The sequence below is a fragment of the Bemisia tabaci genome, chromosome 3 (assembly GCF_918797505.1).
Source record: "Bemisia tabaci chromosome 3, PGI_BMITA_v3".
Classification (NCBI taxonomy): domain Eukaryota; kingdom Metazoa; phylum Arthropoda; class Insecta; order Hemiptera; family Aleyrodidae; genus Bemisia; species Bemisia tabaci.
This window is the reverse complement of record NC_092795.1, coordinates 43,367,181-43,394,218: the sequence shown is the minus strand read 5'-3', so window position 1 is coordinate 43,394,218 and position 27,038 is coordinate 43,367,181. Positions and strand designations below refer to the sequence as shown.

General features: G+C 40.3%; 1 protein-coding gene across 1 annotated transcript in view; it reads right to left on the bottom strand.

Annotated features, from left to right (window-relative positions):
- The window catches only part of LOC109030558 (leucine-rich repeat, immunoglobulin-like domain-containing kekkon 3 protein), a 176,657-nt gene that overhangs the window by 114,195 nt on the left and 35,424 nt on the right, over positions 1-27,038 (bottom strand). Inside the window, exon 2 of the mRNA XM_072298419.1 lies at positions 12,971-13,022. The gene's annotated coding sequence lies outside the window, so the exon portion shown is untranslated. The remainder of the gene's footprint in view (positions 1-12,970; positions 13,023-27,038) is intronic.

The window sequence follows — 27,038 nt, the reverse complement described above, 5'->3', positions numbered from 1 at the left end:
ATAAAAGAAGCCTAAAAAAACACGCCTGATGAGCTCATCGGTGAGCTCATTTTCGGGAAACAAAAATACGCGTTTACGGTTTCCTTGGTAACCTTTGTTTGCTATCAGCTGATGTTTTATTTCCATTTCCCAGTCAAGTCGACGGAGTTTGCGTCCTTTCTTCATTAAATTCATTTACTAGCACCTGAGCGCTTTTCTAATACGACAGTATTAGAACTTTCCCGCTTGTTTCAATTTGATGTCTGATTCTATTCTAAAATGTATTTGTAGATATACACCGAAAGCTCGCACGCGCCGACCTATACAACTCGCGGGGCACGTGTTTCTGGCAAACCTCGGGTCAATTTGACCCTGCTTGGACATTTAGCAGGGCTGAAAGGAAGAGCATTTATCAGGGCTCAATATCCTCCATCAAAAACTGTTGATGGCCTTTACTAAGGTAAAATTGTTTTTCTACATTGAGACAAGCACGGAAAAATTTTTGGAACCAAGCATTCATCTAATATATTTTACTTCATTCACATACCCCCTTTGCATCTTAGCCCGAAACCGGGTAGTGTGGGACGCTGAAAATGTCACATAACGCTTTATAAGCTACCCGCCTCGTGTTTCTGACGCACAATTGTTTGACATCGAGGTCGGCTCTTCTTTCAAGGGTGAAAAACGCAAATTTCATCTCTCTCTTGCTAATGGTTATTATATATCTTTCTTATGTTTATTAATTTAAATGCTGTTTTATTAGTACATCACTTAAATAGTACTTAACGTGAATATTATTATTATAACATCGAGATGTTGATAAAAAAGGGACGAACGAACTTAATTTGGAGTATTTTTGCCAAGGAAAACGAACAAATGCATTCTATGAAAAAGACTTTTATACATAAAATTGCAGTTCATTGTTCCTTCATTCATTTGCACATAGTTCCAAGATAAATACGTCAAATCGGTGATATTTTTGTGGACATTGATGTTTTGTAATGTTAGGCTAATAATGACCCGAACATGGGTTGTGGTTCGCCGGGGGTAGTGGAGGCTACACTGGAAAAAAAAGTCGCTTGGATCCAGAATCCAGACTCTTAAAGCATTGACAAGAAAAGGAACTCTTGATTCAATCCGATTTTTCCTTGAACCGAAGAGCCGAGCCCCTTGATTTAGGCGGATTTCCTTTTGATTCAAGGAAAAAGTCCGATTGATCATCGCTTGGATCCAGAACCCAGACTCTTAAAAAAATTGACAAGAAAACATACTCTTGATTCAATCGGATTTTTCCTTGGATCGAAAAGCCGAGCCTCTTGATGTAGGTGCGGATCTCCTTTTGATTCAAGGAAAAATTCCGATTGAATCAAGAGTATTTTATCTTGTCAATGTTTTTAAGAGTCTGTTTCTAGATCCAAGCTCCTTTTTTCCAGTGTAGGTATCGGGGGAGTGTTGTAAAGCGACTTGCATGTACGTAATATTTCGTTCCGGAAGGCAACAGGGCAAGAAGTTTCTCATTACTCATCCGATGTAAATAAACGAGAAGCGAGTCGGTTTTAAAACGCGGCGTAACAGGCGTTTCCGAGTGACTTGAGATATCCATCGACATCGATATCCCCAATTTTCCAGCGGCGGATCAAACATCGACGCATCGCACGATCCTCCGATATCGAGGCCGGCATCATGCTGGATGCAGCGAGGCCAGGATAACTGCACTACAACGAGCAACATACAAAATAAAAACGGAATAAAAAGCGTCCCGGCCGATCCACCGGCGGAGCGGGCTGCGGCGGGGAGGGAATATAATCAAATAAATAAGCGCTTATCAACACGGACGAGCAGGCAGGGAGCGGCAGTAACTTGGACTCAAAGCGCAATCAAGCACGCAGACCGACTTTCGTGTTGCCAGCTTTGTATTATTTCACCTCCCACCCTCGTAATTTTCGGGGTGTCGGGGGCTCATGGCGGAATCCTCTCTCAGAGCAGATTTTCAAAAATATTTAAACATCTTTTCCCGAATGGATGTGTCCCATCAAGGAGGGTATTTTGGCCCTAACTTTGGTCGGAAAATGAAATAGCTTAGAATAATGTCATGTATGATCAAATCGACTCTTAATCGTCTACCTTGTAAGAATTTGTCCTTATGTGAGGTGTTTTTGAAAGGTTTTTGCCTGATTTACCAGCGCAAAGTAGTGAAGTTTTGCAGTCTTCTCGAATAATTGCTCATTTTCGGTCCTAAATTAGATTGTTTATGTATGAGCATAAGCGACTACCACTTTCATACTCGAATATGTTAATCTTTGGTACACCCATTACAGCATATTTAAAGGAGAAAGTGGTAGTCATTTGTGCTCATACATAAACAATCTAATTCAGGACTGAAAATGAGCAATTATTCGAGAAAACTGCAAAGCTTCACTACTTTGCGCTGGTAAATCAGGCAAAAACCTTTCAAAAACACCTCGAATAAGGACAAGTCCTCACAGAGTAGACGACTAAGAGTCGATTGGACCATACAAGACATTATTCCAAGCTGTTTCAATTTTCGACCAAAGTTAGGGCCAAAATACCCTCCTTAATGGGACACATCCTTTTAAAGCGGGGTTTATTTCAATTATTTTGGAAACGGGAATTTCGGTAGAAGTTGACAATATGTCTTGAACATTGAAATCGAGGACAGATTTCAAAGGCACATCCAAGAGAAAATAAACAAAGTTGCATTATTCGACTGTCTGATACAACGAAGACACACGAGCCACGAGAACCCTAATAAAATCCACGTAAGTCCGGGTGGATGATGTACCGTTTACTTCAACATTAGCCGCAACAGCGATTCAGCCCTGGATTTTGAACCCTCTGGTGGAATTTCAGATCATTCAGCTGAATTTTCACAATTAAAGTGGGTGAATTTGTTTAACTTTACACAAAATGATTGGTCAAATTTGGCAACGTGCAGATGATCAAAAGTCTCTGGTTGGCGTTGTTTTTGATGGTTTTGTCGGCAGGAAATTGTAAAAGATGTAGGTATGTATGCAGGTAAATACCAACGTTTTGATAATTTCTGTCGCTGTGAAGGATCGATTGCGTTTTCGCTTTTTGAATTGTCTATTTTCTAGACAGGTCTAAATGTCTTGCTTCACAAACAGTACCTATGCATTAAAGTCGACCTCATTCAGATTTCCAGATCAAAAAATGCCGATTGACTTCTTCAACATTTCGACGGTGTCAGTCGGCAATCCCATAACTCGGTTTGCGACGTCGAAGGCTTCCTGTCATACTTTATTTTTTACTAAATTGCCTAATATTCATGTATTTTTTGTAATATATTACTCTTTGAATGGAGCACCTTCAATTTCTTACGATACTGTGCAACATCTCTGTTGCAAAATAGTTGCTTGAAGCGCCGGCGCCGCGGCGAGCGAGCAGGGTGACCAGCAGCGCGACACGCGCATTGGCGCCTACAAACCTAACAGGGATACTTCACGCATTGCGCAATGCGTGAAGTATCCCTGTTAGGTTTGTAGGCGCCTGTGCGCGTTTCGCGCTGGCAGCTTGCCGCGCGCCGCTCCACTCCGTGTAAGGCTCTGATATTCAAACCATGTCAACGTTTTTCAACTCATGATGATGAAATGATTGCACTCTCTGCGTGGATTATTCTCATTTGAATTGATGAAAAAAAAACATGTATTAAATGGAAAACTATACTCAACGGCAATTCCTTAAAACTGCCGTGATTTTTCTTCTCTGTGCGAAGAAAATTCTGCATAAACTTCAAGGAATGATGTCACTTTGTTCTGCTTTAAAAGCCTAAAATAGAGGCGGAAACCATCGACACCGCAAACGAGATATGTGATCGCGGACATGAGCCGTCGATTTGCTCAGTGTAAAGTAATCGTTCGACCGGCAAAATTTTAATAATAGTGGAGCTGACACCTCTTGTTCGTGGAGAATTATCGTACGTAGAAATTATTGGAATATGCACGGAAGTTCCATGCATATTTCCGAAAGTTTCTATGTGCAAGGATCGGAGAAGAAAAATTTGAAGGATGTCTTAAATGTCGGGAGGATGATGACCTTAAAACGCGTTATGAATGTCAGAGAGTATCCGCACCAGAACGCTACTGAGTGAGCAGAGACTGGGCGGGGCGAGGCGTGAGGGTATAGTTCAAGTGCCTTGTATATCACAGAATGCAGGCTCATCATTCAGAGTTTCCTTGGAAGTTGGGGGCTTCATTCAGAGGGAGGAGAGCGGGAGCTTTCCCTTTGAGCTACGGCTACGATTGCCACCGCCCTGCGCGAAGAAAGGGGTGAGAGGTCAGGTGGAAACGGGATGTGAAGGTGCGAACGCTTTGTTCAGCTTTCAACCCTTTGCCGTGATTTCATCCTTGCGAGCCTTTATGTGTTTCTTTCAGCAGGAATCACACACGCTCCGCTTGAGTGGAAACATACCCGCCACTTCACATGCGGAGAGTGCATCAGCCCCGCTTAAGCCGCTAACGCCGGTTTGGCAGAACTTAATTCCGAATTAACAGCTCGTAATAAACAGTGGTCCTAGACTTCAAACCATCTATGTTCATCTCTTAGTTGAAGAGATTTCCGGGAAAAGGGTACATGTGCGTGTGCGCCCTTTTCCCGGAAATTGCGGAAATGAGTTTTCCGCGGCCTAATGTATGTGTGCCCCGAGTTTCAGCTTAATTAATTCAATTTTGGAGCAAAGAGATCAAGATCAGTGCGACTAATTGTGAATCGGGGGTTATTGGTTATTCTCGGAAAAAGGGCCAACGGCGTAGCCCTTTTCCCGGATATTGCAGAAATGAGTTTTCCGTGGCCTAATGTATTTGTCCTGTTTCTGGGAAACTGCGATTAAAGGCAATTTTCCGTGTCCAGTCGCGTGTAAGTGTAGCTGTGTGGGTAACTGTATGGCCGAAAATCACTGCTTTACAACGTACTCATCTATCGACCTCTGCGGGCTAATTATTGAAATTTATAGACAAAGCGATAGACAAAGAAAACATAGGGAATAGGGAGGAATCCTCTTGATTGAAATGTGTGGTTCCTATAGACTAAGGGAAAAATGATGGACAAACTGTCGGGGTTCTCGTGGGTTGCCGTTAGTCAGTCTATTATCTATTGCCTTAATCCATTGCAACCACCCGCCTCCACCAATAGGATCCCTCCATATCCCTTTCGTCTTCTTTGTTTAAAGCTTTGCCTATCAATTTCATTAATCGGCTTGCTGGGCACAGCTGCCGCAGAGTTGTAGAAATAGCGCGCGGTCCGAACGGGCGGGCGGGGAATATTTTTGACACCAAAGAAGATTTATTCAAAAATTTCAATTAGAGTCAAAAATGTTGAGCCTTATTAATGAGTACCATTACAAGACTGAGGGGGAGAGTGTTCAGCTAACGCAACTTGCATTGGTATGTTAAGTTGAGGTCACGCCGAGATATCGATGTAAGTGATCTACTGATGAGGTCTAAAAAGACCCAAAACCTTACAGATCTCTCGGCGTGACCTCAACTTAATATTCCAATGCAAGCTGCCTGAGCTGAGCACTCTTCCCCCTCAGTCTTGTACAAGTACTCATCAGGGCTCAAAATTGTTGACACTGAATGAAATATTTGAACTTTTTTGCTTTGTTTTCCCCGCAAAATAGTGTGGACCCAGCACTAGTTCACCACCTTTTTAAATGAATAAATAAACAGATAGATTAAGAAAACGTGACGATTGGCTGAATTGACATAAAAGAAAACTATATATGAGGGGCTTGGAGCACAAGGCGTAAAATTGCAGTTCTTGAAAAAATGGAGGTATTCATAACTTCAACTAGAACTAGTTTGAAAGTATATTCTGTGAAAAATTCACAACTAAAATCCAACTTTAAAGCATTGAAAAATGAGTTTAAACTTCCTTTCCATCATAAGATTCCATGCAGTGTTGAAACTTTAAATACGTATCTCTCGAATCAGCGAGAGCTTTACTTATGCGCCTCGTTCTCCAAGCGACTCATATGTAAGTGGGAAATATACGACATTTCACACAGCACTAACCCGCTATAAATTCGATAGCAGTATAACGTGGTTGAGGTTCAAGTGTCGCGATGCCTACCATAAGAGCTCATCGGAAACGCTCGTCTTAGCACCTGTATCCGCTTTCCACCCCGAGGCAGCGCAGGAGAAGAAGCGTCTTAAGAAGATAAGGAAACGATAATCCAAGTCGAATAAGGAGCTTTCGTTTCTTTTGTGGGGTTTCAAGGCCGCTTGAAGTCGCTCTCGGCTTTCTGCGGACGCCCGCGAAGTGCAGTTCTAAGGGTTTTTCCTTCGCCAAAAATAACCGCCAGTAACGTCATTTCACCAAAACCTGAGAGGGGGGGGGGGGGTGGAAGTGACCTGCCATGACCCCTAGTATGATACCTACGTAAAGAAAAAAAATCCAGTTTTCGAAATCAGTCACTTTTTCTCGTTTATCCAAGCCTTTTGAAACGCAGAGGGGATTTCCCTCTGCCCCCAAGAAATAACGTTACTGCACGCGTAGATAAGGTGAGACATTCAAGAAATGCAACGCTTGTTTCGTTCATACATGTCAAGTATAGATAATTTCTCTATTTAGCAATCTCTATTTAGCAATATATAGCAACCTTCGAGCCACCCTGTGATCAATTTAATTTGTTCATAGGTCGGATTAATTATTATTTTCATCTTTTAGAATACAAATCTGGGTTGACCCACTTACTGCTTAACCAATTTATTACAACCGGAGGCCAGATATTGAAAACTGTGATTTTATTCATTATACTCGCAGTATTTCCAATTCAATGTGGTATTCAAATTACTCTCCTCATGACGAAGAAAAGTGGAAATGTTGGGGGAAAATCTTGAGCCGTTTAGGGTTTTTTTTAGTGTCATGTTTTATTTTTTTCTTATTTATTGTCGGAGGAATTCCTTTTATGGTCAACGCCGGTAGATTGTACTGTCGCTTTAGATTTCCCAGACTTCAAATCAAGAGGTCTGAGCCTCCCATGCCTCCAACTATGAGCTGAAAATATTTTTTTTGCGCTTTTTCGTGAGTTTTACCGCTAGGCCCCACCGTAAGAAATTTTTGACCTTAAAGCATAGGTCTAATCAAGAAACCGAAAGAAGTGTAAATGTAAGAAAAGAAACAAGCAGTGAACTCCAACACAATGTGTTGATAAGGCGCGTCATTAACTCACACATATCAACCCCTTTAGTTTTCATTTACAGAGATTTCAAAATAGGCAAGTAGCACAACAAGAGAATTCATACGATCCAACTCTTCGACGACGCACTTTGACGAGACCGTGTATTGTGAATGTAGAAAGCCATTCGAACGAGTTTAAGTTTTTTGATCTGCCCCCAGCAATATCTTATCAGATTCTTAAAGAAAAGTGCTACGGAATAATTTAAGCGAAGAAAGGAAAAATTCTGTCGAACTCCTGAAAGGTACAGTCGATTAAAGGTATTTTTGGGGCTGAAATATCCAAATCACCGGTACCTGTTATAAATCCCGATATATTATTGAAAAGAAATTGACTCGATATAAATGCAATTGCATTAGATATGTCTTGATTTTGTTATTTTAAACGTATTTCCATGCAAAGAAGTTCAACCATGTCCATGCTTTATTCATTCATGAATTGAAAGTAAGTAATCTACATCCCGAAAATCTACCGATTTGCCGTAAAAAATTGCAGAAACTCGATATACCAAGTCGATGCACCCACTCGTTGAATTTACCAACCGATTTCGTGAGTGCAAATATACAAAAATCAATATGCTATAGTCATTTTGGGTGCATTTATTTTTCATGAAAAAATAATAATTTCAATCCCGAAAAACCAGCAATTTTCCGTATAAAATCGAAAAAATCTAGATGTGTCGACTCCCTGACGTGAAAATTAGATTCTACGTGTAAAAATACTTACACATGGATATGCTGAACAGAAACCATGTGTGGACACAGTTAGGATACATAGCCCCAGAATACTTTTAAAGCGCCTTTACTTTCCAGAATCTTGACGGAATTTTTTTTTTGCTTAAACGACTCAAGAGACACTGTAGTTAAAAAATATAAAGAATTTTCGATTTTAACACAAAAAAAAATGTTCGTTCAGGCACACCATGTATTGTATGGTGTATTTCAATCCTTGCCTTCAGATCAAAATTCTTACAAGGAAGCCCCTTGCAAGAGGCGAATGTTTTGTAATTTCTCCCAATTTTTTCTCCGTTATATAGTTGAATTGCTTGCCAAATTCTGAGGTCAATTATATTTAATTGTAATTTATACATTTCTTTTTTCCCCTTCATTTTATTTTTTGTTTGGAGAAGTTTCGTTGATTTCTTCGAATTTCGAATACTGCAACTTCTCTTCTATTCGGCCGATTTTTATGAATGAGACCTCTTTCAATTCGTCTTTGAACGGAGAGTAAGGAAAAAACAAGCAGTGAACTCCAACACAATGTGTTGATAAGGCGCGTCATTAACTCGCACATATCAACCCCTTTAGTTTTCATTTACAGAGATTTCAAAATAGGCAAACAGCATAAAAAGAGAATTCACGATCCAACACTGCGAGGTCAAAGACGCACCTTGACGAGACCGTGTATTGTGAAAGTAGAAAGCTATTCGATCGAATTTAAGTTTTTTGATCTGCCTCAAGCAAAATCTTATCAGATTCTTGAAGAAAAGTGCTACGGAATAATTTAAGCGAAGAAAGGAAAAATTCTGTCGAACTCCTAGAAGATAAAGTCGATTTAAAGGTATTTTGGGGCTAAAATACCCAAATCACCGGTAGTAAAAATCCCGTTATATTATTGAAAAGAAATTGACTCGATATAAATGCAATTGCATTAAATACGTCTTGATTTTGTTATTTTAAACGTCTTTCCATGCAAAGAAGTTCAACCATGTCGTTGCTTTATTCATTCATGAATTGAAAGTAAGCAATCTACATCCCGAAAATCTACTGATTTGCCGTAAAAAATTGCAGAAACTTGATATACCAGGTCGATGCACCCACTCGTTGAATTTACCAACCAATTTTGTGAGTGCAAATGTGTAAGAATCAATATGCTATAGTCATTTTGAGTGCATTTATTTTTCATGAAACAATAATAATTTCAATCCCGAAAAAACCATCAATTTTCCGTATAAAATCGAAAAAATCAAAATATGTCAACTCCCCGACGTGAAAATTAGATTCTACGTATGTAAAATGTAAATACTTATGTATCGATATGCTGAACAGAACTATGTGTGGACAGTCAGAAGCCCGCGGCAACATTAATTCAACAGAAAAACTGTAAAAATTAGATAGGATTTTAGCCGCTTTGCCCGCCTCTCCTCGCTACTTACAACAAACCGTTCTTATACTCATCTCAAAATTTTTCTCAGAGCTTTGGGTTATTATCAGCTTCCATTTAAACTCCGGTTCGATGGCCGAATCGGCTGCCAAAAAAGCAAGCCACTGTTGAGGGGTTCTATGAGAAATTCGTGATATTATCGGCTCTCAGGAAATCACCCCATGGCTAAAATTGGTGGTATAAATGTTTAAGTGCTTAAAATAATCGTATTCAAGAAACTAAGGAATTAAACTATGGAGTCAATTTCTTTTTAATAATATAACGAATTTACTACCGGTGATTTAGCTATTATAGCCCCAGAATACTTTTAAAGCGGCTTTGCGTTCCAGAATCTCGACGGAATTTTTTTTTTTTGCTTAAACGATTCAAGAAACATTGTAGTTAAAAATATAAAGATTTTTCGATTTGGACGTATGAAAAATGTTTAACTCGTTCAGGCACACCGTGTATTGTATGGAGTACTGCTGTTATTCGACCGTTGTCTTCAGGTCAAAATTCTTACAAAGAAGCCCCTTGCAAGAGGCAAATTTTTTGTAATTTCTCCCAGTTTTTTCAGCGTTAGGTATATAAATGAATTGTTTGTCAAATTTTGAGGTCAATTATATTTAATTGTAATTTATACTTTCTTTTTTTCCCCTTCATTTTATTTTTCGTATCGAGGAGTCGAGGTTTTGTTGATTTCTTCGGATTTCGATTACTGTAACTTCTCTTCTATTCGGCCGATTTTTATGAATGAGGTCTCTTTTTATTTGTGTTTTAACGGAGAGTAAGGAAAAAATTGCTAAATACATGCGAAACAATTTTTTTTGAAAATTGGATGAATCCTAGCGTGACGGTGAAATGGTTAATGAAGCGTGAGTAATTGGGGTACGGGTATCGGCCGCGTTGGGACCCAAGGCACATTGTTCTTCGTGACGCCGACGCAGTGATCAGGAGCGTGGGGACGAGAGGGCTTAGTGGACTCCTGTATGAGCCACGTTTAGCAAATGGTCTAATGAGTCTCGAGGCTCATCACAGATTGCACTTACCACTATCCTGGTGGCCCCGGCTATCAGAGCAAGGAGTACCAACTTTTGAAAAGGATAACAGTGTTGTGGAGATATGTCAAAGCAACGTTGTGAACAAAACGGAGTGAGTGAAATTCTCATTCAAGGAGTGCCGAACTGGTCAGCCATCCTCGAATCAGTTCGCTTGCTTCCGCTTATATATGCATATTTTAAATCAGCGCGCCCCATTCTAAGGTTTTTTTAAAAAAAACCAAGAAACGTAGACTCTTGGTATTCATTACACATAAACTAGCGAGCCCCAGAATGAGAAACAAATTTTAATCATTATTATTGACGGATTAGTAAACTTTTTACACGCTTTGGAAAATCTCAGAAGTTCGCGGTAGTCACTTTTCGGTAAGGAACTAGGGGACTCGGTTATTGTATCGAGGGGGGGGGGGGGGGGGGGGGTCGAAACGATCGCAAAGGCGGTATACTACGTATACGCGCCAATTGCTGAGTACTCGCGAAACAATTTTTTCGAAAATTTGATGGATCCCAGCGTGACGGTGAAATGGGTAATCGAGTGAAAGTAATTAGGTCTGACTGTGGCGAGGGCCGCGAGGGTCGCCTTTTGTTCTTCAGCTGGGAAGCGACGCGGCGAACCGAGCCAGGACCGGGACACTACCTGGGTTTTGTGCCTGCCTGTGCACTGTTTTGGCCTGATAGGGGAGTGAATTTCTGTATGGGCCACGGTTAGCACATGGTCTAATGAGTCTCGAGGCTCATCACAGATTGCACTTACCACTATCCTGCTGGCCCCGGCTATCAGAGCAAGGGGTACCAAATTTTGAAAATCTTAACAGGGTTGTGGAGATCTGTCAAAGCAACGTTTTAAACAAAACGAAGAAGTGAAATTCTCATTCAACGAGTGCCGACCTGATCAGCCATCCTCGAATCAGTTCGCTTGTTTCTGCTTATATATGCATATTTTAAATCAGCGCGTCGTACTCTTAGGCTTTTTTTAAAAAAACCAAGTAACGTAGACTCTTGGTATTCACTGCACATAAACTAGAGAGCCCCAGAATGAGAAACAACTTTAAATCATAATTATTGACGGATAAATAAACTTTTTACACGCTTTGGAAAATCTCAGAAGTTCGCGGTAGTCACTTTTCGGTAAGGAACTAAGGGACTCGGCTATTGTATCGAGTGGGGGGTCGAAACGATCGCAAAGGCGGTATACTACGTATACGCGCCAACAACTGAACATTAAATCACATTAATTGTTATAAGGTAGATTTCGCAGAGCCGAATTATTTTGGTAATTTCATCGTGCTTAAATGGACGTATTTGTGCTAAAAGGAACTATATGCATAGGGTGTGCGTATAACATAGTTCCTTTTAGCATAAATACGTCAAAATACACTTAGGACGAGTCTCAACTGCACGTAAGTCCGACTTAACGCCTCTGATTGGCCTGTGGTGGTTGGACATTCCCAGTGGTGCAAACACGGCTAATTCGGTCGAACGTTCCATGCAATTTGAGATCTTTCACTTGTAAGTTTAAAACACGCAAAGCCCGGATTTTGTGTGTTTACGTGCTATAGGAGATTCCCAGTGGTGCAATAAAACGGCTAATCGGTGGATCGCATCATGCGATTCGAGATTTTTCACGTGTGAGTTTAAAACACACAAAGCCCGCGGATTATGTGTGTTAACGTGATATTGGAGGTTCCCAGTGGTGCAAACACGGCTAATCGGTGGATCGCATCATGCGATTCGAGATTTTTCACGTGTGAGTTTAAAACACACAAAGCCCGGATTTTGTGTGTTTACGTGATATTGGACATTCCCAGTAGTGCAAACACGGCTAATCGGCGGATCGCGTCATGCGAATCGAGATCTTTCACTTGTAAGTTTAAAACACACAAAGCCCAGATTTTGTGTATTTACGTGATATTGGACATTCCCAGTGGTGAAAACACGGCTAATCAGTGGATCGCATCATGCGATTCGAAATCTTTCACTTTGAGTTTAAAACACACAAAGCCCGAATTTTAGTGTGTTTACGTGATATTGGAGATTCCCAGTGGTGCAAACACGGCTAATCGGTGGATCGCATCACGCGATTCGAGATTTTTCACTTGTGAGTTTAAAACACACAAAGCCCGCGGATTATGTCTGTTTACGTGCTATTGGACATGTGGTGCGGTTTGGACGCATCGGTGGATGTTGCAGCTCCATGTAAAAGAACTGAAGTAGTTCGGCTACTGATCACTTAACGAGCCGACACCTTGCTCAACAAAACAACTTGATTCAATTTCATCGAATAAATTAATCTGCTCTCCGTGAAATGCACATTTGCTGGCGCACAGTGGATCGAGCCAATAGGAGCGAGATCGGAAAAAATTTGGAAACCTCAAATGCTTATAACTCCGTTTATACAGTAATTTGGGATCATGCAAGTGGCTCCTTTGGTTTCATCGTAAAATGTCTTTCTTAAAACACCCGTTAAAATTGAAGTGTAACGAATTAAAAATCAAAATTTGCAATTTTAGTAAAAAAATTCATGTCCGACCTCTCCGATTGACTCGATCCACTGTGCGGCGAGTAAAAAACTTACCGTAATAGGAAGGTGCGGAAGCGACGTCACTGTAAGCTGGATCAAACAGGTCCTGAAACAAAACAAACAGAGCAATTAAATCGATGGGAGGGAGCGGGCCAGACGGGGGCGGCTTGAACCCCATGCCATGCCGCGGCCACACCACGGGGACGGAAACGGCAACGGGCGATGCTATTGCGGACGGCACGCGATTGGCCGAAGCGCATCGCTCCGACCGAAACCTCAACGAGCGACGCACAACCGACTGTATAATGGACCAGGGGTTGCCAATCCCCGATCGCGTCCCTTTCAGGCATTGATTTCAGCGATTTTCATCGCAATCCCGTATTCAGACTTGACCCAATGGGCCTGTTGCAAACTTCAGCCAGAGTAAAACGAAGAGTTGTTTCTCAAAGCATATGGCTCAAAAATAACGATGAGTGCATCGAAAAAATCTGAAATACACTTTTAACTTCTCAATCTGCCTGAGAAATATCCTTTTTTTAAGCTTCTCACTTCAAGAACGATATACTGTGGCACAGGTGAACATTTCGCAAGAGGAGTCGCTGCATCCAACCCTTGCGCACTGGGATGCTACACAATAATCAACATGACTGACGCTTCCGCACGCAAATGGGCCACTAGACAAAGTACGAATTTCAGCATTCTGATGCATGTTTCTTAATCATTATTTTACGTAGAACATCGATGCGCACAACGAAGATTACGGAAATCAATACATTACGAAGATATTAAATGATTCTTAGTGCGTGAATTCAAACCATCCGCTCATGAAAACTCAATAATGCTCTACGTGATTCACATCGCGCGCTAAACGTTATCATGACAGTCTCTGCGATAAAAAAATCTCGATCAACCTCGATCTTGACGCTTTGGCTCAGATATAGCAAATTGCTTATAGTTTGAACAACACATGGTGGGAAATGAACATTGCTCGATTAAGGAGCTTGCTGAAACCGTTGTTGTGCGCGATTTGACTTACGTAGAGCTTCGAGTTTCTTGTGAGCGGGCAGTTCAAATTCCTCGTAACCAATGTGTAATAAAAACGTTAACTTGTTACTCTTTGTTAAGAGTTGGATTTAGTAATTTTCGTCGTGTGAATCGTGTTTTATGTGAAATTCTGGTTAAGAAACATGTATCAGATTGCTTAAATTCGTACATTGTCTGGTGGTCCATTGTGAGGAAGCACTATAGTCTTTACCAACGCAAGGAAAATGTAAACATAAATATGCCGGTTGATGAAATCCCGTCTCGTCACGGGTGTTTTGGCGGGTCAGCCATCTTGAATATTGCGCAGCATCCTAAAGCGCAAGGGTTGGATGAAACGACTTCTCTTTTGAAATGTTCACATGTGCCGTAGTATCATTTTTGAAGCGGGAAGCTTAAAAAAGCGCATATTTCTTACGCAGATTGCGAAGTCCGGAGTGTATTTCAGACATTCCAGATCTGCTCATTGTGATTTTTGAGCCATTTTGTCATGGGAACGGAGTTCCCCATGATATTAGAATCGTTCCGTTGCTTTCGCTATGGGATTCCCTATACCTCTGCGACCTTGAGCGTTTCGCCCAGTCTCCGATTTTTGGTTGATTTTCCGATGTATCAAAAACCGTTGTATTTTTTAGCCAATCATGTCTCTACGTCAAGTTGTGTTGATTGCTAAAATTCGCTTTCAGCGAGTTTTTTTTCCACCTGGAGATGTCGTGTCTGACTGGTAAATCTGCGCAGAACCACGAAGTTCCGTTTTTAGGCAAATTCTTTTTTTTGGGAGGTTCTGATTGGTTATTTTTCGCCATCAGTTTTCTGTTCGTTGGTGCAAAAGATCGCCTACCTCGGTGTTCTTGAGAAGCCGCCATTATCCCACCTCAAATTTGAAAAATAGAAGTAAAGAAATAATAACCATCGTACAAGGTGGAAAATTGTTCTGGAGGACTCGTTACGGATAAAGAAGTCAAAATCAGAGCTCGATTGATTGATTTAATTCATGGATACGCAAATATTGCCTTAGCTCAACTGCCGCGATCGGAATCCGTGTTGGGATGAACCTCGAGACGCATTAAAACAGTGCGAACCATGGCTCCTACAGCAATGTGCTTCATATGCGCTTCATATTTCAAAAGCAGTCAAGGTCTCTTGTGATAAGTCCCGCCCATTGCCCGAGTCTTTTAAATGCTATTTTTACTCTCGCTCACGTGGAACAGTAATAGCCTAGTTGACTGAACCGCTCCGTATTTATGATTAGGTGCGGGCACCCAGCGATCGGGAGTTCGATACCCGACGATGTGAACTACTTTTTAATGGTTGTATTGAATGTTTTAGACTAATCATCAAAAAATAATTAATAGTAGATGATAAATGTACGAACATTTTCTCGTGAGTTAATATGTTAAACAAAAATACTGGAATATACCTCCTTCATATAATCAGCCACATGTTCCCCCAAATTAATGACGTTATTTTCTTTTTTCAATAAAGTTAATTTGCATTCAACGTTCGTAAGTTAAGCAAAAAGTACCTATTGATACAAATAGAAAGACATGAAAATAGTATGTCTAAAATTTCAGTTGTTTTTTTTTTTTTTTATTTATGTTTTGTTTTTTTGTTTTTTCAATAAAACAAATTGACTGGGACTAGAATCATCGTATCTCTGAAGACAAAAGCTAAGTTTTTTGATACAGAAATACTAATATATTCATCCTTTATATAATCAGGGAGATGTTGACCCAAATATTGATGTATATTTTCTCTGTTCGCCCAAATTAATGATGGTATTTTCTTTTTTCAATAAAATTAATTTATATTCCACGTTCTTGAAGCAATATTTTCTCCAAAATTCAGCAAAAAATAACAATTTATACCTACGCAAAAAGTAAATAAATAAATAAAGCAATGACATGAAAGTAGTATAGGTAGTACACATCTAACATTTCGGTTACATCTATTTGAATGAAAAAAATGGCAACTTAGGAAGCACATAGGTCACTTATCGACGGTGAAACTACCAAACCACGTATCTCGGTTTGCGACGTCGCAGACTTCCTGTCATACTTTATTTTTTAAATGAAAAGCTACTTAACGTCCAGTCTTGAAAATTTCCGTGATTTTTCCTCTTCGTGCGGAGAAAATTCTGTGAAAATTTCAAGGAATGATATGGATTTGGTCTACTTCAAAAAAATAAAATGTGAGCGGAGATTTTTAAACACCGCAAACGAGATACGTGGTTTGGTAGTTTCACCGTCGTTATGATGCGTATTCGGGCATATGCGTAGAGTAAAAATATCATACTTTACGCCGAAAAAACGAAACTGAAAGTTAATTGCGTTAACTTCCAAAAACCATACATAATCCAACGAAAATAAATAATTGGTAAATATCAGCTTTCTTGTATGCAAAGAAAAAAAATTAAAAATGTTAAAAAAGAGATGTCGACACAAAATTACATAGCCCCTTCAATTCTGAAGATACTACAAACGAACTGTACCTTAAAATTTTCATATCCCAGAAGCAAAAGTTCCTATGCGACGAATATTGCTATCGCTAGCGATTGCAAAAACCAACTTGTTCAACATTAGTAACGAATAAGAGAGAGAAATATCATCGATGGTTGGATTTTAGAAACGTCAATTCCAATTTTAACATCATTGTAAGTAGCAAACGTCACACAAAAGTAAAGCTGATAAGACTTCAAAACAATAAAACGTAAGCTCAAAAAGTGTAATATTCGGTAGAAGTTTACTTAATTACGATGTAATTAAGTTGCTGTGCGGACGAATTTCTCCCGAACGGGTAGACAGAGCGTTTGGGAGACACTTAAAGCGGACGATAGACAATGAGGAAGAGATGTTTGTTCTCGGGGGATGCGAACCGGCTAGGGGCGCAGCAGATGAAAAGGAGTTGTCGCGACAAGGGTAGTTGTGCGAGGAGGCGGGGTGGGAGGGGAGAGCTTTTATTGCCTTGTGACAACCTCAAATTTCTCCAGCGCTCGCGACACTGGAAACGTCTCCTGTTGATGGCACTGAAGATGAGCGGCACGACCTTTTTTATTGCGCCGCATTGCCATTCAGGACTCGAAATCTCTCTATCTCAATCGATGCCGCGGATTTGCGCAATTTTAGAATTCAACAAGGCGTCTCGCGGAGAGCAGTGTCAACAACCGTTGGCACAATTCTGATCTCATGATCAAATTTTCGAAAGGAACTGTGTCGAATTATGCAAGACTGAAATAAAAACGCTCAGTGATCCTCTCAATATTCTTTGATTACAACAAGAAGATTTGGTCAAGAATATTCAAACTTTACCCTAAACTTTTTGGAGCCATTTGGCTGGTGAGCCTAAGTTTTCGGCGCCGTATTCACTTTTGTAGGAGCCATAAATATGTCTGATGATGTTGGAGGAAATCATTCACGGAGCAAGGATACAACTAAGACTAAGGCTGTTCCAATTATTTAGGCGCCACGTCTGGCCAGCGCCCTTTATTTTTGGACAACTTCGACGCAAAGTGCTTGGTAAAATTGAAGAAGAAAACAAAGTATTGAGCTTATAGCCGATTCAGTGGAAGTGAAACTATATGTAAATTCAGGCCATGCTGGACAACAAAACAGTGTTCCACTGAATTGATTAAAAGCTTAATACTTTGTTTACTTTCAATTGTGAGCAGCCAAAAACCTAATGATTTTGTTAAAATTGAGACCATTGTTTTTCAAGTCAAAGATGTAGCCAAGGAAAAGAGTCTAGTGGACTTGGATCCCTCCTTTTCTCAAGACCAAGATTCTTTTATAAGAGGTGCTTTTTCTGAGGGTTTTGGATATGTTTTAAAAAATGTAAAAAACCTGGAAATTTCAAAATATTTCACCTATATGATGTATTTGAATTACATATCACGCACACAGTCATGTTAGAACATCTCTCATTAGCCTCTAGTTTTTAGTCTAGAACACTCGGTCGTTTTCTAAAGCCTATTAAATGCAGTATCATCGATCTTGACTTGCTTTAGGACGAGGAGTTAATACACCGCGCCGAGGAGAATTTCGTAGCCGAAGGGTTCCGCAGCTAGTTTACAGCCATCCCACTTTTGCGCCATCGAGCTAGATGCGCTCGCTGATAAAGAGGCAATCTGTTAACTCTCCCAGTTTTCCGGAAAAACCCTGTTTGCTCACCCCCTCCTTCCTCGCCCAGAAAACCATTCACCCGGCTGTCGCGCATACGGAAGGGTTTAATTTCTTACAAGACCATTTGCACCTGTTTAGGGGGTGGAGGAGCGTAGCGCCAGACAAAGGCGCGCGGAAATTGGTCGAGAAAAGGGGTTGAGGGATTAGCCCCCCCCCCTCCCTTTTCACCGATCTCCCCCCCGCCCCGCGAACAATCCGAGCAGCTCCGCGGGTGACCAAAATTCAATCTCGCTAAAAGCAGCTTGTCGAGAAACAATTTCGGTCCTCATCTTTCCCTTCGCTTCGACCCCTCGCTCTGTCCTCGTCGCTCTGTCTTATCCGCGTATGTCGCCCTATCTCTGTCCATTGTCCCCTGTCCTGTCCACTCTCCGCCCCGCCTCTCCCCTTGGGCCCTATGCTCGCCGGATTGGACGCGATGTCCGCCACATAATTAAAAGTTTTCGCGGTAATTAGTCGGCGGAAACTAGCGACACGTCCAGAGTTGCCGATTCCTTTCCGAAGTAGAGTGGTATCGAGTAAAGAAACCTGGGATGGAAGTGGGCACGCGTTTGTCGGTTTCACTCGATGGAGCGATTAACCAATTAAAAAATGGACAATCGGCGTAATGCACTCAGGGGTCCCTACGTAAGGCTTTTTTTTATCCGTAGAACGCATGGAACGCGATGATAGCGGTAGTGGAACGCGATAAAAAAATGATGCGTTCCGTTGCAGTCCACTGTGGCTCGGATGAAAAAAAAGCTCTATAGAAAATCATTAGAGCTGAATACCTACCTATTCCGTTCTCTGATTGGTCGCGCGGGTTGAAGCGCGCAAAAACACGTCCATACACACGCAAACTTTTGAAAACTTTTCCAAGGTGAAATTTTCAAAAGTCTACTCATTTGATTCCCTTAAAACTCGAAAAGTCATAGATAAGGCACTGAAATACCTAATAGGACAAACAATAAAATCTCAGAGAGCTGATCAAAAACAGACTGGAAATCGCAGCACTGCTCATTCAAATGCACGTGATTTTGAACGATCAGAACGAGCGAGTAGTCGATGTTCGGCCACGTTTGCGACAGGGGAACACTATCTCCAATCATGCTAGGCTAATCAGGATAGAAACCAAAGTTTTGGGGGAATTCTGTCATTTTTGGCGTGTCCCTCCTAATCTTCTTCCTCTTCTTTTACTACCTTTGCGTCAGGGCTTATGCATGAGCCGTGTTTGTCCAGCCATCGCTGTATCAAGTGCGTATGAAAATAGATAAAATGAAATCTGCCCGTATCCAAGCAGACAGTCGCCAAAATTTAAAAAAGAACAGAAAAAACTCCAGTTGATGAAAACCAGCTCTGTACCTGTCGCTCCAGTCATGGAGGACTCGTTCTATCCGGGTATGACAACAGCGGATGAGGCTCGAAGGATCTGCCTGATGAGAGCGAGACGGCGGAAAGTTCCGCAAGTTGGGTGATCGCGCTGGAGGCCGTCGGCTCAAGAGGTGGACCCCGGATGGCTGGACGGTGCTCGACTGTAATTTAGCCGGAAATCTACTTGACCGAAACAAGACCGGAAATTAATCAGATTTCCTCGGCCGCGTCGCCGTCGCTCCGGCAAGAGTTACGTCCGGACGCCCCCGCGTCAGCGGTGCAATTGAGTGGGCAATTTATCCGGTCGGCTTTTCTAATAGTTTCCACTCACTGCCGGCTCCCTGCTCCGCCTTCGCTTCTCGCGAGATCTCGGGAAAAATTTCGGCCACGCCTTTGCTTCGGGCTTGGATCTACACACACCGGCAAACACGCACAGATCGTCGCTCCTCTCACATAAGGGCGTATTTTGAGTTTCACGTGAGCCCTGTTTCCGTATAACTTTATGCTTTCCGGGGTTCATGTGAAAATAGAGATACGCCCTTACGTTAGAGAGACGGCGAGGTGTGTGATGATAGTTGTAGAGCCTCTGGAGTCGTGTGCTGTCAGAACCCCTTTAAAGACAGACCAATAGCCACCCTAACTTGTAATGACATTATTGTATTTCAGGTGAAGTAAACGTATTGGCGGAGTTATTGCAGGACAGTGTGACTCGTTTACAGTGTTTCAAAATCTCCGCTCCCATTCTATTTCAATAGATGAGAACAAACCGACGCCATCAATTGAACCACTATGTTATAGCATACTGCAAAATTTTTAACCTTTTAATGACACTATGAACACTTATTTTCTGTACAAATTAAACTTTTTCGAAAACCGATTATAGTTCCGAACCGAACTATAATCGGTTTTCGAAAAAGCTTAATTTGTACAGAAAATGAGGCATCAATTGAACATTTCACAGATATTTCTTCTTACCGGAAAAAAAAATCAGAGACATTTTCAAGAAAGTACGTCAGTTGAAAAAGATAGTATGACAGGAGGTCTGCAATGTCGCAACCGTCAATTTGCGCCGCAAACTGAGGTACTACTATACTTTCCTCTGATCAAAATACATCTTATCCGATCTTATATTAAACCAACTCTTCTTACATTGCTGTAGAATATATGGGGCGCAAAATTTGTTGTAGGGGCAACATAAATGCGATTTGGCAGCTAGATTTTGGTCACAAGATCATCACAAATGGCTCAATTACCTTAACAAAGCCCTTCAACCTGGGGATAAATGTTGTCCGTAGCCCCCCAAGTTTTGTCATACTGTAGCGATGGGATTACCGCACTGTGTTTTGCGCAATGCGTGAAGTATTCCCGCTCCCTTGTAGGCACTAATGTGCGTTGCGGGCCGACCAGCGACCGCACTGTGTTTTGCGCAATGCGTGAGGTATTCCCGAACTGTTGTAGGCGCTAGTGTGCGTTCCGGACCGACCAGCGACCGCACTGTGTTTAGCGCAACGCGTGAAACACAGCGGGGGGATGCACAATCTTAGCAACATTGCAATGCTCGTGGTTCCTTTTTGCAAAATGCAATCCATATATTAGTATTCATTAGTATAATTTAGTATTTAGAGAAAAAAAAATCAAGTCCACACTTAATTACAAAAAAGTTGTGGTAAATTAAATCCAGGATCTCCGCTGCATGCAAAAACTCCACCGATAGGTAGTGCGCTAGAACAAGAGCACCTGGAAATTTATGGCGGGGAAGTATGATCATAGCGGAAGCCGCTGATGAGAATCGACGGAGACGCACCTCGCAGGGAGTCTCGCGGAGATCGATTCGGCAAAATGCCAACATTTCAATCGCGCAACTCGAGAGTTATCGAATATATTCTCATTACGGGCTAAATATTTGGAGCATTAATGACGGGGAAAAGAGGCGGGAAACGGAGACGCGCGGAAAGTCGAAGAAAAATGCGAGGGTGAGGTCAGGGAAAGAGAGGAATCGGAAGCCATTATTTCATTCGAACAAATTGCAGCTTCGCATTCGCTCGCCCTAATCTTCCCTTCTCCTGCCTCGGAACCTGTAATTTTTTTGCTAACAGCCTCAGTTGCCGAACCGAGGAGATTTTTTTTTATATGTATAAAAAAAAGATAGCTTCTTTCACCGAAGATTTTTGCACTCCGTCGGACGAGAGAGAAGGCATCTTGCCTCTCGATGACCATAAATCATACAATTTCCTTAGGACTTTTACCAGAAAGGATATCGAAAGAAACCCATGACAATAGTACCGTCGTGCTTAGAAAGATCGCCGTATGAGCCATCGAACGTTGCCAAATCTCCCTCGTTAAAAGACGAATTTTTAAGGAAGCATTCAAATATTTTTCCTCTAATTTTTCACAGAATTTCATTCACGATTTTATCTACATTATATGAAAGTTCTAAGGAAAAATACTCGTAACTTTCTCAAAAAATTAATATTTTATCAGTCGGAATCTGGCACCTCTCAACTTTTCCAGAAACTTCGTATTTAATTTTTAAAAAATTTGCCCGATTCTAATACTAGGCATTATTACGGCGTTCATTCTCAGTGTGGCGGAATTGCTGTTGATTTTTCTGACGTATCTGCTCGAATATTCAAAACTATAAAACACAATTATCAGCCTCAGACATTTTGTGGTTTTGAAGAGATATGCTCAGTATGACTACTTTACATAAGTTCCCTTTCATTTTTGGCTCATGAGTGCTGAAAAGGACAAGATAACAGTAAAAAAAACGTTGAATGGAAAATGGACCGAGTTTAGTAGAAAAGAACCAAGCCACATCAGCTACTGCCAAACATTGGGCAATTTAATTTTTCACAATAGAACGTTAAAGCGAATTTCTTTGAAAATTTTAGGGAAATTTTCTTCTCACTATGCAGAAAATTCACTGAAATTTGCAAAAAAAATCCGTACAACTGTTTTCATGTAAAAAATTGAATCGTGCAATTAAAGTTGACAATAGCTGATGTGGCTTGGTTCTTTTCTGCCGAACGCGGTCCAAATTGCTGGATATTACGCATGATTTTGGGTAAGAGTCAGTTGCCTGTTAAGTTTAAATACTTTAAAGGTTTTCGGGTTTTTTTTCTGTTTTTCACTTTTCGTCCGTCCGGTAAACCTGCTTAGAGTAGAAACCTGGTGTTAACGGAAAAATTTATCCGGTCCATGAGATTCCATCATGAACAGGTTTCACTGTAAAACGAAAAATTAAGAAGGGTCGGACGATGAGAGTGGAATTGGCATCATCCTCGATGGAGAGATGAAAAAGAGACGCAACGAGAACGGATAAATCCACAGCATACGGGTGTTAAGTTTTAATTTCAATCAACGGTAATTCCTCCGGACGCGATTAGAGTTTCCTCTCTGTAAATATTTTATGACTCGTCTGAGCTAAAAGCGCACCAGCACCAGCGCTAAAATTCCAGCATCCGAAGTTGCATTGATCTATCGCAGCGTGCGAGCGGGCAGAAGTAAATGTCGCATCTGACGATACATTAAACATCCCTGTCTCCGATGGTACCTCCTTCATTTGTCCTTCTGTCTTCAATTTGGCTACGTTAAACAATTTCTAGCCAGTTGAAAATGTTCGTTCTAATGTTTGTACTACAAATGCATTACATTTTGCATTTAGAAGCTACCACGGAAAAAAGAGCAAGGAGTTGTTTAATGATTTGGACAAAATTCAAACTTAACTCGCATTGAAACTTCGTGAGGGAAACGCCACACGTCAAATTGTACTAAAAAAATGTCCGTTACTCACTTGCGGTGATATTTTTAGGTGAGATGATTTTCGGAGCTCAAAGCTCCATCATCAATCTGCTACAAACTGTGAAATGTATTCGCTACCGACTAATGATGGAGCTTTGAGCTCCGAAACGCGTCTCACCTAAAAAGATTGTCGCCTACTAAAAAAGATAAAGTATGGGTATTTTTTTGAAAATTTGTTATCTCATTAAATCTCATTGACTCACATCTTGATTAAAAAAAAAACCTTCGAGCCCCACCGACTAAAAAAACTTTTCCGGATATCAAAACATTACCTAAATGGAAACGTTGTATCACAATGATTATTCTTATATCATCAACTTCCTACTATTATATTTTCTGTTGTTGTAAAATTTTCTAACGACAGTTTCTGCGCCCACGTTAATTTTTATGATGAACTAAGTAAATATAAATTCAAAATTATGAGACAAGCTTATTCCTTTTGAGTAGCTTTACACGAATCTTTTATTCAATAATCGTCATTTATTTTCTCGTTTATCGGGAAGAAAATGACGGCAACATGGTATTCGGGCCGCAACTCTTTCATCAATTGTAGTCCCAAGATTCAGGATTATTCGTAATACTCACTCGGAGGGAAGCTTGCCGAGATCTTACTCAACGATAAACCTCCCCCCCCCCCTTTCCATCCAATCCACCGCGTCGAACAATCCCCTCGTCTAGGTTGGTTGGAGTCTAACTTTGTTCGTTGACGAATTTCGCCAGTAATGCGTGGTTTCAACTTAGACCATTAACCTCGGGAGCAATATTTTTCTTCCTCAACTTATAACACCGAGAGTGGTATCATTAGTCAAACGGAGAGGCAGGGAGAGGTCGGGAGAAGAAGGATTAAAGCTGAGGAACTAGTACTGCAGCGATATTTTTACAAATTCACGGAAACTTTTAATCACTCGAGTGCTAAATAACGTCTTGTCCATTAAGAGTGATAAACTCGGTAAAAAGCGGATAACGAGCATTTGTGAGGCGTCTGGCGGAATTCAGTTATTAATTTTTTTACTTCCTCCTCAGTTCGAATGATTTGCAGAAAAAGTATTCACTAGAAAGAATATTCTTATTTATATAAATGAATATAGATTTTTAGTTTTTCAGTTAATCTATATGAAAACAAATAAGTGAAGAAACATTCATAAAAATAGGGAGAACCCGAGAGGGAAAACATCTGATTAATTATTTTTTTAAAATAATTTTACGTAACAATTAATTATGCCGAGAGTACAGACATTAATATTTGTGATCCCTTCACACGTCAGAACGTCATGCTCCATCACATGGTTTTTATTGTCCATGTTCAGCAAAAACCTATCACGGATGGATCACATATTATTATTCAAAATACGTTCTTGATGATTTTGAGTGTCAAATATTCAACAATCATACATTTTGGTCAATAAGAGTAGGAACTCTCATTAACGCATGCAGTTATCGTACTCAAAAGCCGCAAGAAATGGTCAGTTTCATCATGTTGAGCCATTAATGAACGTAACGGAGTTGACAAGATGAGTAAAAACGGTTTTTTCCTATCTCACAACTTAAAAAATACGTCAAATACTCCTGATTAATTTATAATCGTGACAAAGATTTTCCTTTATTCTAAAAGTCCTGATGAAATCGGAAATTATTTATTCTAACACAAAATGTCTTTTTAGACTCTAAGAAGCACTAATATAAGAGATTTACCCGTAATTTTCCATTCTACGCACGCAGCGCAAACAGCAATCAAAGTCATTTCATCAAAACTATTCTCCGCAGGTCGCGGTCGGGCCAATATAAAACGCCTTCAAATGCGCGTGATACTGTGCAACACACTGAAGTTAAAATAGTTGTATTCATAGGTTGGAACCTAACTCAAGTATATTGCGCCACCAAATAAAGCATGTAAACGTATTAACTGCTGTCTTTCAAGTTATCTCGCATACTCTATGACCATTATTGCACGTGACAAACATTTAAGCCTTATTTTTTTTAAAAAGAAAGAATCGTCTATGTGGCCAACAACGAGGCTCAACTTGCTCGTGTAACTTTCATAGCTTTTGGGCACGCTCATCAAGTACCGAGCTATATTTTTTGCCAGGAAACTCGAACTTTTAGTCAAATTTTGAAAATTTAAAAATCCAAGATGGCGAATGTGGCTCTCTTTGCTATCTCGGCTCAATGTCGATCAAATTTTGTGAAACATCGTTACCGGGGATACTTTTAGACAGGGAACTCGAATTTTAAGTCAGATTATCAAGGTTTCAAAATCCAAAATGGTGGACGTGGTTTAAAATTGCTATATTGGCTTTTTTAAAAGTATCCTACCTTGCGATCAAGATATGTTTTTATTTTCTGTTCCTTTTTAAAATCATATTATATCTTCTGCTAATATAGACCTTGATATGGGCGTACTTTTCAATACTGACGTGTTGAAACTGCTTATTTTTAAGTACAGATATGGTCGCCGGGAAAATGTTAAGATGATGGATGCATGCACTGAAAAGAAATTCTCGGCGTTTTTACGAAGATCCGTTGGTACCTTTACCATCTCACTTTTTTCACCAATTATTGGTAATTTTACCTGGTAAACTTACCTAAAAACCGGTATTTTTACTGTTTTTTTTCAGGTCAGAATACCACTTTTATTTGTAATAAATTCCCGGTAACTTTGCCATTTTATTTCGGTAATTCTACCATAGTCGATAAAAAATATTAGCGTTTTTACCAAGGTCCAGTAAAATTACCGAGAAAGTTCAATAATTTTACCGAGATTTCTCGGTAAAATTACCTATTCCATAAATGGTAATTTTACCAAGAAAAAACTGGGATCAAATAGAACCCTGAATTCTTGGTAATTCTGCCCTTTTCGTAGTAAATACACCGAGCTTTTTTTTCAGTGTGCCACTTTTAAAAATTTCGAAATCATGAGTGACTGTTATGAAGTGCGGATGAGTTTTTGCCCAAATCACGCTTTGTGCAAAAATTCGAGACGTATTCTTGAACTATGATCAGAGAAAAGCCATCTCGAATTATCAACTCAACCAAATTCATCAACGAATTGCATTTTCTTCTCTTTGTAAAGAAGGATGAGTACAATTGCCGGAAGTCTGTTTATGATCGTATTATTACTTGGATATTGCGGTATCTAATAAATGATTTAAAATTCAGTTTACATTGCAGAAGAGAGCGCTCTTTATTCCATTAAAGAAATGAGCTACAAACAACTTTCTTTCTATTTTTGTGGCAATGGGAGATATAAAAACCTCATTCTAATACCCACATTTCTGAACCAGGAATACGGCAGATTTTAACATTTTAAAAAGATTCCTCTCGAAACTGCTTTTTGTGAACTGGAAACGACAACCCGACATTACTCTGTTTCGAGCTGAACTTTTTACACGTACGTTTCACCAAAAAAAAATCATAAATGCTCTTATTTGTATAAATATCAGTGTATAAATCATAATTTTTCCTTGTTCTATTCTCTAAACGCGGTCAAAGTTATGCTGTTAAAGCGCAAAAGACACCATTTCATCCATGGATTTTTCAAAAGTCGTTATGTTTCATCCCATGCATCCTTCCAAAGGGCCCATAAGCCGTATCGTAGTTTAGAACTTTGAAACCATACACCCGGTGAACTCGGAGTGTGCAAAAAGTTTCCCTATCTATCAACATTAGGGATTGAGGATTTTAAGTTTGTTTGCTAACCGCTTAACTTTGCGATAATTACCCTACAGGTGTTGACATTTCGAGAGCTCCTGGTTCAT